Source organism: Micromys minutus (assembly GCF_963924665.1).
Source record: "Micromys minutus genome assembly, chromosome: 16".
Lineage (NCBI taxonomy): Eukaryota > Metazoa > Chordata > Mammalia > Rodentia > Muridae > Micromys > Micromys minutus.
Genome location: NC_137985.1, coordinates 44333391 through 44347218, shown reverse-complemented (window position 1 = coordinate 44347218; position 13828 = coordinate 44333391). Strand labels below are relative to the sequence as shown.

At 37.1% G+C, this 13828-nt stretch overlaps 1 protein-coding gene and 1 pseudogene across 2 annotated transcripts in view; one reads left to right on the top strand and one right to left on the bottom strand.

Moving 5' to 3' along the window:
- The window catches only part of DDX10 (DEAD-box helicase 10), a 120372-nt gene that overhangs the window by 42136 nt on the left and 64408 nt on the right, over positions 1-13828 (top strand). The window lies entirely within an intron of this gene.
- Positions 8438-8781, bottom strand: LOC308430819 (anaphase-promoting complex subunit 15-like; annotated as a pseudogene). The gene has a single exon. The product of its transcript is annotated as an anaphase-promoting complex subunit 15-like (transcript).

Here is a 13828-nt window from a genome sequence, read left to right as displayed (position 1 = left end):
GGATTTATAAATTCCCACAGCTGTTAGGAAAGCTACAAACTTGTTAGATCACACCAACCCAAAGAGTTTTATCAGTATAATAAAAAACATACAAATTCTCACTGTATATAAATGAGCATTTATTGTAGAGAACGTTCTTAAAATTTCCTAAGTTTTTTTAGTAGTTTTTAATATTTATTTATCTATTTTATATATGAATACATTGTAGCTGTCTTCAGACACTCCAGAAGAGGGCATCAGATTCCATTACAGATGGTTTTCTCACCATGTGGTAGCTGGGAATTGAACTCAGGACCTCTGGAAGAGTAGTTGGTGCTTTAAACTACTGAGCCATCTCTCTAGCCCTGGTTTTCTATAATTTATGTAGGTATTATACATTTTACAGTATGATAGAAATATTAAAATATTTTTGTTTGTGAGTTAGCCTCGGGTCAGCGAACTGTTGTACCTCCTTAAATGAGTTTTTATTGGAACACAGCCATGCTGTGTGTGGTTATTGATTCTTTTTAGACTTTAGCTGTGGTTGACTAGGTGAGACAAAGAGCCCAAGGCCTATAATGCCTAAAATATTGTCTTTCTCTTTACAGTTTTATTTATTTATTTGTACTTATTTGAGCTAATAGAGCTTATAGATATTTATGAGTAATTTTTCTTTTTGTCCCATTATGGCTTTTCAGGTTATTACATGGAAAAGCTTCTTTTTATGAGACAATATAGGGGAATAGTTAATGTTTACTCAGGAGTAAAACTTCAAGAGTTTAGATCTTAACTCAGCGACTTATAAACCATGACTCCTAAGAAACACTACCTTTTAGGTTGGAAAGAGGTGGAAATGATAACATTAGCTCAAAAATAATTGTACGTGACAAATGCTGCTGTTTTCACTTTAGGGTTTTGGTTTTATTTAATTCTGAAGTGAAGGAAAAACTATTCCAAGCTCTGTTTCATGGGATTTTGTTGCCCTCCCTCTCCTCCCCACATACACAGAGCTTCCAGCTATACTGATTTTCTTTTTAGTGTTCCTGTAGTTTTCTGCTTTAAATATGTTTGTTGAAACAATAGGATTGGTCATTTACAGTAAGCTTTACTGAATGTGGTTTGTGTTGGTTGATTTTTTAAAACATGTGTTGACTTAGCAATAATTCTACCAGAGATTGTTTATTAGAATAGATGGTGCTTACATAGAAGATATATCAATGCACATGTGGTCCTACATACATTTAAATGTCAAGTTCACTGAGATCAAAACGTATTCTTCAATTGCATTCATCATATTACAATCATAATGAAATCTTACATTAATAATTGTGAGAATCAGCACACAGAATAGGCTAGAGGTCATTTTAAATTGACGCTGTGTTTTTACTAGTACTTTATCTTAGTGTTGTTTATTTAGGTTTATATGTAGTTGGACTTGTCTGTTGGATTTAGAATACAGACTTTACTTCATTTTTGTCGTACATAGTTCCAAGTTTGTGAATTGGTTCCTGTGTCATCTTTATAGGTCTGCTATTCCAGTAGTGCACTGTGAACTTTTTTCTTCAGTATTTAGGTTGGCTTTTTTAGAGGCCCCCATAGGCGAAGCCTGGCTAAAGCAAGGTAGTGATTTCAAGTTGCAGAATATTTATCCACATCGTCTTTCTTCATGGATTCTTACGACTACTAAGTTTTTTTGTGATTATGTTTTAGCAAATTACAGTGAGTATCTACTCCAATTTTATTGTTCTTAGTTGAAAGATGACAAAGTTGTAAAGTCATTTATAAGGATACTCTCTCTTGTGGTTCATCACATATTTAGACACACATCCAATGATTTTTCTTGATAGAGGAAAAAGCTTTGACCAAATACAGCAAATGTAGAACATTTGGTTGTAGCCTGGGTATGTGCTGAACTTTCTGTGACATAGTTCATCCTATGATGTCAGCAGAAAAGGCAGCTTGAAGAAGGTGCTGTGTTGGGTTAGGGGTGTGACCGTTTAAAGCTTGTAGTTTGTTTATCTCAGGTAAATGTCAGCATCCTAATTTCAGTCTTTCTTTTTACAAAGACTTCCTTTCGTTCTGTGTTCTGTCTGCTTTCCTATCTATATACAAGATGGATTTCCTAAAATTCATGTTGTATGTCAGAATGTTCAATTTATAAAAACTCAGTTGTTCCTCTACCTATTTGATTGAAATATATCTGTTAATTATAATTTTATGCAATTATTTGGCTAAAATATTTACTGGTAACCATATTTTTTCAGTTAGAGACTATTTTGGGATTTGGTACCAGAGGTATGTACTTGGCCCTTTTCATTATCATAATTTGATATTTGTCAAGGTTCTTAGGACCAGTTGCCAATAGTTTTGTGGCCACCTGTGCCCCTCAAGGCTTTTATATGTCTAAAGTGTATTTAGCTTTGTTAATACCAATCTTAACATCTTTGCTGTCTTGGAGCTGGAGAGACGGTACAGCAGAGAAGAGTGCTTCCTGCTCTCCTAGAGGACCTGAATACAGTTCCCAGCACCCTAGAGTGTTCTCAGATGCCAGTAACTCTAGCTCCCAGGGAATCTGGAGAGCTCTTCTTGCCTCTGTGGTACACACACACACACACACACACACACACACACCAGACATATGCACATATAAAATAAATGAAATCTTAAAACAAATTTTAGCTGCCTTAATAATGAAGTTACTCTTCATTCGTGATTCTGTTTAGATTTGACTGAACTCATTAACATTACTCCCAAAGCTATGTCTCCTTAGAAACTGCTATTCTCCCTAACTCTCATTACCTTCGTGAAGAAACAATTATTTAAAAAGAAAATTTAGTGAGTGTATAATTGCATATTTGTAAGGTATAATTTAATATTTCAACAGGGTAGTTACATTAGCTACATTTTATCACCTGAATATTTCTCTGACCCTATGGCCGCCCCCCCCCCCCTTTTTTTTGCTTTCTAACTGTTTCATGACTCTTTTTGGTCATGTTAGCTTCAAACTTGCTGTGTTCTGCTTTCTGTTGTGTGTATATTTCTTAAAACCCCAGCCACAATCAGTATATTGAGTTACATTGTGTTTTTGCCTTTCTGCCCCATCTATCTAGCAAGCTTCAAGCCAGGTTTAGTTTGACTGCCCAACTTCCGTATGTTTGTGTATGGGTATCACACTGTACCCTCACTGCTACTGCTGCTTTTTGCACCACGGGGGCCTCCTCAAATTTTCATTATTTCTTAGTTTTGTGGCCCATCACTGCTAGGTGAAAATGTATACCATTTCCTAAATAAACTAGATTCATGGTGGTTAATGGTGGAGATCATTGTAATGGATATGTAGTGAAAGTTCATGTCAGTGGGTGTTCAAGATCTTTGATGATGTTTGTTTCATTAAAAAAAAGTGTATTATCAATTTATAAGGGATTTAAATACCATAAATCAATGCATATCAAGTATTGAAACAAGCTTAGATAAAGTTTTTGGTTTTGTAAAATATTAGTGGGGGGAGAGGAGTAATAGGAATGTGTTTGTTTTCTGTGGTTTCTGTAGTACATTACTATAAATAGTGACATTTCACTTTTTCCTAGGCCAGACTATTAAGTAAAATTTACATGGCCAATAGCAAAGGATCAGCAGTACTGAACTTTATGTGGAGAGGGGAGGGGGTGAGCTATTTTCTTATTCTTTTTTAGCTACCAGAGGCTCTCTGTTGCGCAGGCATGCCCAGGCATGTTCCGTATGAAGCCGAAGTCTGTCAAGTTAACAGTAACCACTGCAGTTCTAAGCTGTATTTTACCCAATGCTGTGTATTTTTTTAATGGGCAGAATGTTGACTGAGACGTGTTGAAGATGACTAGGAGTAGGAAGTTGAATAACCAAAGTAGTTGATTCACTAAAGGCATGTTATTGCACTTTTAGTTATGTAACAGACACTCATTTTCATATCTGCTACTTTTCACAGCGTGTGTTCAGTTAAACAAATGGTACAAACAAAAAGTATAAAATGAAAACATTTCAAGTGTTCTTTGTTTCATTTTGCTGTGGTGTATGATATGATTTTAAAGAGTTAGGCTAGTTTTTTGCATTCTCTATTCATGATTAAGAGATAGTGTGAACATCTGTCAAAGAAATAGAACCAGGATCTCTTTTCAACCTCATCCTAAAGCAGGGATTCTGTGTTTTAGATCTGTTCTGAAGATAATTCTAATCTATATTCATGCCCCTCTCCTTCTTTTGGAGAGAAATAGTTTGGTGGTAACCATTCTTTCTTTGAATTCTGAGACAGTTTATTTTGCTGGACAATGACTATTAGAAATGGAATCATAGTTTGATTTTCTGATTCTAGTCTTTCTAAGTGGCTGTTAATGCCCACTTTTTAAAAAAACGTTTTGGATTCAAACATCATCTAATAAACTTCTGACCTGGTGAGCCTACCTCTACATTGTTGTGTTGTGTTCTGATGAAGGCTTTTTATTAGGTGGGGCATTTGCAAAAACTGTGGACCATGAATTATCAAGATAAGGATTGTAGAGAAAGAGTCAAATATAATTCGAGATGTGTTGTTTTTGTAAGACATTTCAGCAGCTCTGTTTGCGGTGTTCTTGCTCCAACTTACGTACTTCTGACTCCTGCCATGTGGGTAAGAATACTACTGAGGAAGCAGCATTATGAGAAGTAAGAACACATTGATAACATGGAGATTTGTGTATACAAATTCCCTGCAACATATATTTGGTAAAAGCATACTGTAGAAACCACAAGAAATATGCTATGAATAGGAAAAAGAAATATCATCAAGTAAAGCTTTATGGCATTTTCAACAGTGATATATTAAAAATCAAAGTTTGAGTTAGTATATTCATTTAAAGTGAGCATTATTGATATTTATTATTCACTGGTACCACTGAGTTGCCTTTCTGGCAGTTGGAGTAGAATAATAGTCCTTTTGGATTGAACTTACTGTTCTTGATTTTCTTAAATTATTTAAAAAATGAAGCCCTACATATTAAGATGAAAAATTATCAGCAAGTCATAGCTGACAGTGCTTTTGACTGTCCCAGAAGTATACATGGGTAACGGTTCATTTACTCAATCTGAGTAATTTACTGAATCTCTAACTATTGAGAACATTAATATTGCAACCTACCAGGTATGAGTCAGAGGTAACTTTTCTTTAACCATTTGTTCCAAACTTTAATGATTTGCCACAATCACTTTATAAAAGATATTATAAAGCTCTACTGAGAGCAAACTTGCCCTTATTTTAAGCTTTAGCATGTTCATCCAAAGTTAAAGAAAGGAACATTTTGTACATTTAAAAACATTTTACTGTTGACGATTATTTTAACTGCTATAGTAGTAGGAAATGTTTGCACCAAGTAACTACTAAAATAAATCTTAATAATAATACAGTTCAGGAATTTTAATGGTCTGAAATTTGTGGGCATCTTAATTCTCCAATACTCTTTATATGAAAGTATTTCAATAGGAGTCTATGTTCTACCTAGAAAAATGCCCAAATATATCAAGGTGAAAATTAATTATTAGTGAATCCTTACCACTTAACCAATTTCAAATGAATCGAGGTATTTTGATTGATTGACACATTATTCTAAGTGTAATTTTTTAGCTATGCATCAAATATGGATTAAAATATTTTCTTCTTAATAACATGTGTTGGTCTCTTTGCATTTTTATATAAAATAATGAAGAATTAAATTTAGTATCATAAAATTGTATGCTTGGTTTCTTAGAACAGGAGAAACAATCATAGTTACTGAATAATTTAAAGGTCTCAAAAAAACCTTTCTAGGAAGTTAAGACAAAAGGCATTAAGTGTATTTTTAATAAAAGGTGTAATGTAAATTCTGACAGTGATCTGTCAAGCTAGTTTAGATCTTTGGTAAATCGTCTAGGGTTGTGAATTAGATGTGATCAGCATGGCTGAGGAAGAGGAATGGACGCTAGTTCCCATGGCAAACACTTTTCTGAGTAGGATTGCCAGATTAGGAATTCCAGAGGCTATGGGAAATGTTTCCTGGGTTCCTCTTTTAACAGAAATAGTCAGTTGTGATTTTTGGCAATAGGATGAAAAAGCTCAGGAATTCTAAAAGCAGTGTTTTCTTCTAATCCTGTATTTATATTAAAAAGTATGCTGATGAGTTCCTAAACCTTTATGAGACCTTAATCAGTTTTTCTGGCCAAAGTCAGCTCATGTAGCCCAGGCTGCTCTTGGACTCAATGAGATTGTTAGGCTTCAGCCTCTGGAGTCCTGCGATTACATGTGAGTACCTCCATGCCTGATATATTTCCAAACTTTTAACTTGTTTTTAAATACAATTTTTATTATTTGAGAATGTTATATATTTTGATCATATCCACCCCTACTCTTCCTCCAACTCCTCCTAGATCCATGTGCCTCCTTAATTCCCTCCCATCCTTTCCTCTTTTATAAAACATAGCACATCAAGTCCAACTTGTGTTGTCCATATACTTCTCTTTGTGGGGCCATTCTCAGGAGTATAGTTGATCTACCAGGGGCCATACCTTTACAAAAAAACTCCAAATCTTTGACCCCTAGGAAACTACCAACTCTCCATAGTTCTTCAGTTAGGCGTGGGAACTTTTTCTACCCCTACACTGGAATGCTGATTGGCAGGCAACTCAGGCGTTGTGACTTTATTAGCGTGTTAATCTTGTCATATTCATAAGACATTGTTTTGCTCCAGTTTTCCCTCACCCCTGGTTCTTAACAATCCTCCGTCTTTCCTTCCACAGAATTTCCCAAATCTTGGGGGAGGGGTTTATATAGAGGTCCAGTCTGTGGCTGCACATTCCCCCCTGTTGAGTGGACTTTAAGTCCAATTAGACAAGTGTTTGTTAACTGCCCAGATGAATGCTGGTACTGCACCTTAGAGACGTGGCTGTGCTGGCCATTGTTACTGTTAGCTGATGTCACAGCTAGATAGGATTATTGACTGCCTCTCTTCCTGGCATTTTACATAGTACGCTTTGTATTATGAAAGCTAGACTGTAGGAAGGAGGTTTTCTGGATTTTGAATCTATTAGTTTTTCCCAGCTTTCTAAAAAATACTTCTGAAGTAATTGAGGTATCAGGTAAAACAGATTCTGTGTCTTAAGTGTCCAATGTCTTTATGGTTGTTTGTTATCAGTTGAAGATAGGTGCCTATTGTTGAACACATCAGAATTGTTTTCTCATATATGTGTGTGTGTGTTTGTGTGTGTAAATGGTATGTGCCTTTTCCTTCATGTTCCATAATAAATATTTTATTATTTTCATGAAAATATTTGTTTATATGGTTCATACTAACACCCTAACTGACATTATTCAAAGTGTTTCTTATATATTGACAGTAGGTTCTGCTGGTTTTCTTTCTTTGTATATAAAATAATCTGATTCCCATTAATAGAATATTTTCGAGTCATGCCTCAAAGAAATTCTAGTCACAACACAACTGGTATATATGAATGCTAAATTCTAGTGTGGATAGACTTTTGCTTGGCTTGTTTTAACTTGAGAATTATTTGTATGCTGGTTTATGAGTAATTGTATCATATGAGTATTGTCTTGTGCAGGTACTTTTCATACTGCTGAGTTATTTTTATTAATCACACCTGATAGAATATGATTAATCGTAACTCGGTGTCTTAGGGCTTCTATTGCTGTGAAGAGGCATCATGACCAGGGTAACTCTTATAAAGGAAAACATTTAGTTAGAGCTGGCTTATAGTTCAGAGGTTCAGTCCACTGTCATCATGTAGGCATCGTGACAGCATGCAGGCAGACATGGTGCTGGAGAGAGTTCTACATCTAGATCAATAGAAATAGGACGAGACAGTGAGACACTGGACCTGGCTTGAACTTCTGAAACCTTAAAACTCACCCCCAGTGAGTGACACATTTCTTCCAACAAGGCTAAAACTACTTCAACAAAGCCACATCTCCTAATAGTGCCACTTCGTGGAGTCTATGAGGGCCATTTTCATTCAGCCACCACACCGACACCAGAGGGCACTGTTTTATGTTTTGTTCTTGCTCTAAACATACTTCCCTTAGTGTTTGTTGTACTGTGCTCTGCTTCCCTGAACATGAAGATTTTGTGCTTTTAAAAATAGCTTGCATTATGGAAAACACAAAAATTTTATTTTATTTTTTTTTGGGAACGAATCAGTCCTGTGTTTTAATTAAAGAGGGTTAGAAAGGGACACACCCGGCAACCAAGGAGTAAGGTACCATCCAGCAGGCATTCAAGGGAAGACTGGTGGCCTGGAAAGGTCCAAGGAGACCTTGTCCTGACAGCGGCTGAGAAAGTGCCTAAGGGAAAGCTTTAGACACTACAGACACACTCTGGTTCTGCAGGCTGAGGGGCTGAGGCCATGGATGCAAACTAGGTTGGGGTGGTCTGGAATCACTCTGAGGCCACCTTGGCTTGTCTACCTAGATCATCCACTGGTCCTGATCCTGTTCATTGCCTTCCATATCCACATCGTTGACTTCCATCATCAGGTGACTTTATAGTCACTCATCTCATCCATGCCCTGCATGTGCTCATCATCTTCCTCACCATCCTAGTGCTCTGAGGCAGGCTTGCCAATAGGTACTAGGCTGTTGTCTTTCTCTGCGATACTTTGGAGCCAGGCCTGATTCTGCTGCTCCTGCTGCTGCAGCTCTGTCTCCTCCACACAAGATCGATCCAGATTAAACCAGTGTCCCAGTCACAGGGTAGAATGAAGGGACAGGTTGGACATGGCTCCTAATCTGAGTTGGAGTCCTGGCTCCATTACTTACTAGCTGTTTGACTTTGGCTAGTTTTTTCATTGTGCCAAGAGCTGGCTTTGACCGGGAAGTGCTTCTCCAGCACAAAGATTTTAAATATAATGTTTCATTCTTCCTTTGGTATGCTCTGAGGCTGATTTGGGTATTCAGTTCCTTTCTTCTTCATAGGACATGGCATACTGCCTACCTTTAATCATTATCTCTTATGCTGATTGACATCTATCTTGGTAGAGTTAGAAGAGACTTTACTTTACATGACTGGATAGTCTGTAGAATTTAGACCTTTGGTAACTAACACTTTTTTTGGTTTGTCTGCTCTCCCTGCTCCCATTATAGCAAGTGACTTTAAATGATAGAGAACATGGTGAAACCTTTAAAAACCTATTTAGAATCACACACTGGCTCATTTAAATAGTTGGTATTATGGAGTGCAGCCACCTTTGAAAGAAGCTATATAAATGCCTTTAGATCATTAAAGCTATAAATATTGTAACTAAGATAATTTATTACATGAAATTGAATAGAAATGAAAGTTTTATTTTTGCTCTGCATACTGACTTTTGAATGTGAAAGATTATGTTGAGAGATTTATGTAGACTTTGACTTTTACAGGAAGCATAGTATAGTTCACCTGACAGATATGTAGAAACAAATGAAGGAGATTCTGCTCAATCCAGGAACTGAAGACCGGTTTACTGAAGGAAGAGTAAGAGAACTTCATGTATCCTTGGTATCCTGGGTTGTCCATTCAGCGAACTCTATTGTTTTCTTCCTGTAGCTTTTAGTGGAAAGGAATGCATTGACTTCCTCACTTTCCCCAGGCACTCCTTAAAATTTAGCCATAATAACATTAACTGTTATTGTACAAAAATCGCGGCCCTGGAGTTATATGCATGCTATATTCTGTCTCACTTTCCATGTTTGAAGTTTTAGCATATTTCTTTATGTTTTGAGACAAATCCTACATAGGCATGGATTTTACTCAAGTTCCCTTTCTCCCTTTGTAGGTTAGGCCTTCCTCTGAAAGGCCCACATCAGAGTATAACTCACCATAGCTTGACTTTCATCTGTTCAGGATTCTATCTTAGCTCTCCTTTGTTCAACACAGTCTTAAAGTTCATGTGTCGGGGCATATCAGTAGTTACTTTGTTTTTCAAAAAACTTCTTTGCTTACATTCACTTTGTGTGTGTGCATGTGCGAGAGTGTGCTTGTGCTATTGTAGGTGTGTAGAGGTCAGAGGACAGTTTGTTCTCTCAGTTCTCTTCCCTCACCATATGGATCTTGGGGACTAAAGTTGCCAGGCTTGGTGGTAAGCACCCTTTACACTTTTACACTCTCAACTATCTTGCTGTCCTTTTATTTCTATTTACTGCTCATTTATATTTTATTATGTGAATATACATCATTTGATTCATTTATAGTTGAACATTTGAGTTGTTTTAATTTTTGGCTAGTTGTTTGACTTTTTTTGGGGGGGACCAATAAGGTAATAATGGAAGACCAAAGAAACAATCCCATCCATGTCTAGCTTGCTGTAACAGTGGGCCAGTTGGATTTACTTGAGAACCACCTGTAACTTCAAGGCAGTTATACTAAGTATCCATCACAGTATGGGTAATGACTAATGAAAGCTGCATCCTGAGCTCCCTGCCCAGCCTGCAGGCAGCTCCACTGAAGAATGTCAGTCTCTTTTTTTCCAGTCATTGTTCAATGCTTAAATTATCTCAGAGAGGGCCTTGTCAGGCTTGTAAATTTCTGAGCTTCTTCAGTAGTTGTACTTTATACAGAAAAGACATGATATTTCTGCTTGTTCTAAATATTCTTTAGTATTTGGTTTTAAGAGACAGAGATAGTCTTTTTTTTTTTTTTTTTTAATTATTTTCAATCTAGTTCTAGTTGTGACCTCTGTACAGGTGAATTGAGACAGAAAAGGTTGAACAAATGAAAAAGTTCTTAATTTAGGATTACTGACTTTTAAAGGGAAAAATTAGGATCCCACATGGGGGTGATAACTTGAGAGAATGGTCATATTTGAACTCTTGGTACAGTGGGAGCTAGAGGTGCTTTCAGTGTTACAGTTCTGAGAAACATAACAGCTCTTAGAGGCTTTGGACCAGCAGGCCTCACGGTTGAGTCACATGCTGGTGGAGCAGCAAGCTGGAGGCACAGGTCTCAGAAGTGGTGGATTGGAGAGGAAGAAGCAGCAGTAGGAAAAATTCCTTTCTGCAGTAGAGCATGGCATCCTGGAAGTTGAGGCCAGATGGATTCTCCCTGCCTACAACTGCAGGTCACTGTTGAGTCCTGAATGGCTTCTCTGTTTGTGGAGTCTCAATTGAAGGCAGTCTTCTCCCACCAGTCAGATCTCAGGAGTCTGTTCAGAGTTGTGCAAACCCCATTACGTGGAACTGTGTGGGTCTTCACTGGCTGAATGTGTGTATGTAAATGAGGTATACAGTGAAGAAACCCCGGTTAAAATTGGGGGAAGAGAGGAAGAAAGCTGAGTGCTTCCAATATGTTCCTAATTAAGTGAAGTTTGAGAGTCTACTTTGTGTTACAGTGGTATGGTGTCAAAAGGATGTGTCTGGAAAGTTTGGGCATAGGAGCTTCTGTTAGTTTGTAGTTGCTATAGCCAAGTTGCCTTTGCCTCAGTGTCCAGAGTTGATGTCAGTATGTATGTATGTGTGTGTGTGTGTGTGTGTGTGTGTGTGTGTGTGTGTGTATGTATGTATGTATGTATGTATGTATATGTGTATGTATCCTGCTGTTGGCAAGGCTTGCTCCAGTCGGGAACGTTCCATGGGCCCACCAATCTTCACTTATAATGGAAGGCTGCTGCCTATTCCTCTTCCTCACTGTCACTGGGTTCTGGGCCTATTATGCCAATTCTCATACAACCCCTGTCCCCTAAACCCCATTCGGCACTCAGCCGTCGTTCTGCTGACAGCTGGGACTAGCCAGTCTCTATTCTGGCAGCGGGTTGGCAGATTCAGGCTCCTGGCCCAATCTCTGCTTTTATAGCTTGAGCTCCTTGTCACAGTGCTCCAGATCTGAAGGCCTTCCTACCCTTAATAGTGTTACATGCTATCAAACTTTAAGTTACAATGCTGTCCTGTTTGGGTGGTTGTTGTTGTTGTTGTTATTATTATTATTATTATTATTATTATTACTGCATTTATTTATGTTGTGTGTGTTTGTGTGTTGTATACCATGGTACAGGTGTGGAAGTCAGAATACAGCTTTGGGGAGTTCATTTGTTCCTGCCATGTGGGTTCTCAGTGTCCAACTCAGGCTGTCTTCTCATTGGCCTTATTTTGTGGGTTTTTTTTCCTTTTCTTTTCTTTTCTTTTCTTTTCTTTTCTTTCTTTTTCTTTTTTTTTTTTTTTTTTTTTTTTTTTTTTTGATGACTAGTGATATTAGGACTTTTTCCATGTACTTTTGGCTCATTCCATATTTCTGTCAAAGGACTTTACTTAAAATCTATCTTCCCTCCTTCCCTCCCTCCCTCCCCAGCTATCAAGAGTGCCTTATTTCTTCATGTCAGGTGAAGTCTCACTAGCTGATTGCCTGTGTTCTTCATTGGACCCTCACACAGCAGGGATTTGAATGAACAGTTTTGATTTTCTGGAGAGTCATATTTAGATATTACTCTGTTGTGTGAGAAAAGTTGATCCAATACCCTCTCTTCTCATGGATGCTACTCAAAATTTGTATTCTTCTTTGTCCCTTGCACAGATTTCTCACTCCTGGGGCATTTGTATCATAGTATTTGTATTTGTATGTATGTTCACTTTTCCCAGTAGGATCGGTATCAAGAAAACAGAGACAGTGTCTATTTTATTCTCGCATTACAGGACTAAGTACTGTACCTGACTCAGCTGATGTTCAATAATTCCTAGTGGGGATATGGATGTTGATCACTTAATGTGCATACTTTAGCTTTATTTTTGCAGTGTAGTGATAGCTCTGCTGCTTATTTTTTATTTAAAGCCTTTTTTGATATTTCTGTTCTGTATCAGAGTGAACACCTAAATATTTGCAATATTGTTCACTATTGCCAGAATGAGGAATATGATGATGTTGCATGCTCTCTGCAGAGAGAATGCCCTGTAGCTTTTAAGAGTATGCACCAGGCTGTCATAATAGATGTTTTGAATATCAGAGTGTGATTGAATTTAGTTTAGACCACTAACAGTTTTAGACCGTAGTTTTCTAACAACATTAGTCCTCAAAGAATTACCTTTACTTCTGTTTCTTATTTGTCTTGTCAAAGGCAGTGACATTGCTATTTTGTAAACTGCCATGGAATCAACAAACAGATTTCTAGTATGTTTGCTTGTTTTTTCCCCTTTAAAGCTAGGTGTTAGAAGAATGTTTTAGAAATGTTTTCAAGGTGTTTCAGCTTATGAAATTGTTAAGTTGTTTCATGATTGGTAGCAGTATGGTGTTTGCAAAGAAGTTTTCTTATAGGTTAGATGCTCGAAGACCTGTAGATCCTGAATGTATATTAGATTAATATTGTGTTATATTATTATATCATATCACATTATATATTATCATCACTATAGAGTTTCCTCATCTCTTATACGTTGAATATTCCGGTGTACCCTATTGTGAAGTTCAAATAAGGATAGAAATGAAAGTATTTATAGCTTATGTGGTACAAATGTGTGAAGTTGCCAGTTTATGTGTTTGACATGACATTGTTAGATCAGCTTCCATGACAGCATTCTCATATCTTCTTTTCAATTCTTTATGATGCATTCAGGCCTCTCAAACAGGAGCCACTCTCCTTTTATAAAATGACTTTTGAGGTTTCTTTTGATGTCTGTGTGTATGCATGACTCTTGATAGCATGCTAAATTAAAAATAATGGACGGTAGAGTGAGAATTAGATCAGGTTGTATTTTACTCTTCAGCCTGTGATGTTGATCAGCATACATGCTGTCAACTCTTGGCACAATTATGGTTGAATTGACACACTGGAATGTCACTATTTAGAGAAGGCCACTAATTAAAGGTAACTCTAGGAATCTTTAATAAAAAAAGATATG